General features: G+C 34.8%; 1 long non-coding RNA gene across 1 annotated transcript; it reads right to left on the reverse strand.

The window, feature by feature from the left end:
* On the reverse strand, positions 1–2640 carry LOC140008025 (uncharacterized). The gene is made up of 3 exons (XR_011815440.1): positions 2447–2640; positions 829–876; positions 1–200 (listed from the first exon to the last, which is right to left on the reverse strand). It is a non-coding gene; the product is annotated as an uncharacterized lncRNA (long non-coding RNA).
* Between the last annotated feature and the right edge of the window lie 1589 nt (positions 2641–4229).

Consider the following 4229-nt stretch of genomic DNA (forward strand, 5'->3'; position numbering starts at 1 on the left):
TAACATACAACAATCCAAAACTTAAGTGAAACTTACATATACATTTCTATCTCAAAAGGGAGTGCAATCATCGAATATATAAAGGTTCTCAATTCTTCATACAACCAGCCCGTGCCAAGCATTAGGGCGAGAACCATTACAAAAACAAAGAGTTAGACCAAGCTAGTCTATACCAAGCTCTCATCCTTGCGTGCCTTCCCCTGTTAAGGAAAACAAACTAAAGGGATGAGCTAAAAGCCCAGTGAGGTTCCGAACACATAATCAAATAATCAATCCATACATTAAACATAGAATATTAATAATTCAAGAAACATTTAAAATGGAAAGCGATAATAACACATACATTAAAAGGATACGGGCTCACTGGGAGCCATAAATTCGTTCGTTCGTTCGTTCTCCTGACATTTCCCCTTATTCCTTCATTCTTTTGAAGATTGCATTTTTGTAAGTAAAACCCTCGTTCGTTCTTTCGTTTCATTCACCCCTTTCCTGGCCTTTGGCCAGGCTCCACCAACCTACAAGGTAATACTCGAGTATACCAACGTTCACACCCAGCGTCACCATATCGCTCGACCAAGTCCGCTTCTGGCTCGAGTCAATCGGTAACGAAGGGCAGGGCCCAGTTCAGCCAAACGGCATACATTCATGCGCAACTAGCATTTAATCATTTAATCATTGAAAATTTCACATTTATTTAGGTCGAGTGCGATAAAGTACACACTCGCCTACAAAACTTGTTTTAACAATCATTGAAAGCACTTAACACATTATCAATCAATAATAACAAGCCAATAAGTCAAGGAAATATAACAAACAAGGAACACTCACCTATGTATGCAAAACAACGTGCCAAATATCCTTAGTCACCGAGAAAACCTAAGATTAAATGAGAAAGAATATTACAGCTCATCTAGCACAAACAATTAGGTGAAATCAAAGAACTCTACAAATGATGAGTAGAACGTATAAAGAGACTTTAAAGTGAAACGAGGACATTTGGACCCGTGGATAAAATAACTAGGGTTTCATAGACCAAACGTAAAACCAAACTCAAAAGGGCTATAAAATTTTTTAATGTAAACACTTGAACCAAAGACAAGTCGGAATCCAACTAGATAGGCTAAGAAATTCTATTTTCGGAATCGTTTATATGGTTCAAAATCATTTCATATTCAAGTAGATATTATAGACTTCATGAAAAAGAGGGAGGACAAAAATACTCAAGAAAACCCTAAACCATTCCTCTTTATTTGGTAAGAGTAAGTAAACATTTGGAGTTTCCAATTGAAGAATGATCATGTTTTAAGATGGAAAAATGGTTATAGTATTTGCCAAACAAAAATATACAAGTTCAAATAGAAACTTAGCCCTCAAGCGAAAATTTGGGCAGCACGCCCTTTGTATTTTCCTATTTCCAACCATTTATGGCTTCATTCTTTTTCTCAATCAAACCAAGGTTACCCACAACACAAATTCATTTCAATAGCCATTCCATAGGCTCAAAACAATACAAGTATAGAAATCGAGCTAATAACAAATGCGGAAATGAAACTTAACAAAAGACAGATTTGACGGGTTTTGCGTAACGGACACATCCGACGCTATGCTTATCGGATTGGAATGTAATTTATACCGTTTCGAAGCTAGACAGAGGGTTACAATTTTGATGAAGACCATTTAGTCCAAATTCCAGTGTAACCTAGTCAAATTCCCAATTCCCAGAACCAAGTTCCAACTAATCGGTTAATTAACTGTACTACCTTTAAATGGCCATATCGCAGGCTACCAAAGTCCGTTTAAGGCGTTCTTGGAGGCGTTGAAAAGCTAAGACAAAGGCCTACAACTTTTATGAAGACCACTCAGTCCAGTTCTCACCCTAACTAGGTCAAATTTACCAAAAACGCTCCAGATTTTCCAGTTTGAAATTCACTGCAGAAATCAACTAGCAGTCCTGCTTTATTCACTCATATCTCAGCACACACAACTCCAATTCAGGAAATTCCAAAGCCATTAGAAAGCTAAGACACAAGTCTATAAGTCTTAAGAAAACATCAACAACCAAATCAGTAGTATTCCTGGTCAAAACATCCAATTACAGAAGCTGATTATCAGTTTCGGATAAATACAGGGAAGCATGGGTATTTTGGTCTTTTCACAGGCTACGTTGCTCCGATTGAGCTGAAATTTTACAGGCAACTATAAAACATCATTCCCTACAACTTTCATGTTTTGTACTAAAGTAAAATCAGCTCCTAACATGTTCGAATTTTCAGACTAATTTCGGACAGAAATCTTGACAGAAAAGGAACACTTGAAGTTCATTTAAATTCCACCCAATCAAACGAATTTCCAGCCGTTCAAATCAGTTCCTAGCTAGTTAGATTCAACTTCCAATCATCAATCATATGTTTTACCACAAGAATCAAGAGTTAGGAAATTGGTTTACCTCAAATCCTTAATCATACCCCCTAGCTGGCCGATTCTTTGAGGAGATGTATCCTTGAGATCCAACTCTCCAACAAAGTTCCCTTTTTTTTTTCTCTTCTCCTAGCTCACCCGATGCTGCCTTTCTTCTTCTCCAAGCTCACGGTAGCTTGTTCTTGGTGTTGGCTTTGTTTGTTTTGTCTTATGTCCTCCTAACTTAATAGCTAAATCTATTAATAGTAAAGCAAAACAAGAGATGGGTCATGGGCTTGGGTAATTAATGGGTTTATGGCTTAGGCTTCTAATGAAATTAAAACTTAAAGGCCCAACACTACAACTCTACTTGATCCAATGTAATTAACCCATTGGTTTACTTAGTTTAATTAAAACTAACTTAAGCCCACCAACCCAAGGTACTAATCACTCAAAACCCCGTACTAAACATGCATGGATGCACATACAATCACGAAAATATTAATTGGTTGAATTTAATTTAAACTTAACGGTTTAGTTTTGAAAGTAGGATTTTAATGATTCAATTAAATTTTTCACTTTTGGTATGTAAAATACTCTTTGAAAATTAAAACACATGGTAAAATACATTTTTCACACAATAGCTACTATAAATATCCATATTTAATTTATTTGAGACAATTTGGAATCCAGGATCTCACATCCATAATGCACCTCAAATTTAACATGTACGCACTTATACTAAAACAAATGATTTAAAAACGATACTCACTTATAAAATCTCTGAAAATTAAATGATTAATTGATTGAAAGCAAGGAAAATACACGCGGAAAAATAACATGGAATAAAATAAAATAAAACAAGGAGAATTTTGCGGGTCCTCACACCTTGGATTTTTGACCCCTGAAAAAATAAGTTTCATAGAAAAAAAAGGCTCATGTAAGTTCGCCCAAAGTTAGAGGAAAAATGAAAGAATTTTGATCAAAATTTGGTTTTAGTAAAGAAGTAAGAAAGTCTTTGGTCAAGGTCAAAAATCCAAGAATTTTGTGACAAAACCAAGGTTAATTCTCATCTTGTTGTCTTTTGATGGGTCTTTATTATTCATACAAGTTAAAAATCCGAAATACACCCCTTTCACTGCAAGTATACAGGTCAGCTAGTAGTTTATGGTATATATCAGGTCGATCCCACGAGGAAGATTGCACAATTAACGACACTACTAAAGCTTCTCTATTATCTAGACTATCAATGAATTATAAGAAATGAAACCTACCGAACTTATGCAAAATAACAAATGAAACCTCCTTAGGTTATGGTATCCCTAACTACTCATACAAGTGCCATTTTTGGATCATTGAGAACTACTATCTTGGGTAGTTATGGTGTAATTTCCTTATGCATATGAATCCTACTTTCGTAGTGAATCAATTATACTTATAACTAATCCATACCTATTCTCATGGTTATGAGATTAGCTATAAGTTTATTTTTTCAATGAAATTATATGAAATGAATCACTAAAATCACATAGGTGCACCTCTACTCTCGTGAGTGTACTCCCTATGCTTAGCATTTCTTGAACCAATGTTAAATCTCAATTTTCATTGCAAAAGAAATACCTTAGATAATAACAATCAATGATACCAATTAATCATGATTTAAAGACTTAAAGTGCTAAATAACTTGCTCAATTAATAGCATCAAATAACCAAATAATGAACACTAACAATTATAGAAAGTTCAACCAAACCCAAGGTATAAACTTTAAAGACACATAATTAATGTGAGGACCCGTAATTTTCTTAATTTCTAGGTCTTAATTTTAATTGCA

This window comes from Coffea arabica, chromosome 6c, assembly GCF_036785885.1.
Source record: "Coffea arabica cultivar ET-39 chromosome 6c, Coffea Arabica ET-39 HiFi, whole genome shotgun sequence".
Classification (NCBI taxonomy): Eukaryota; Viridiplantae; Streptophyta; class Magnoliopsida; order Gentianales; family Rubiaceae; genus Coffea; species Coffea arabica.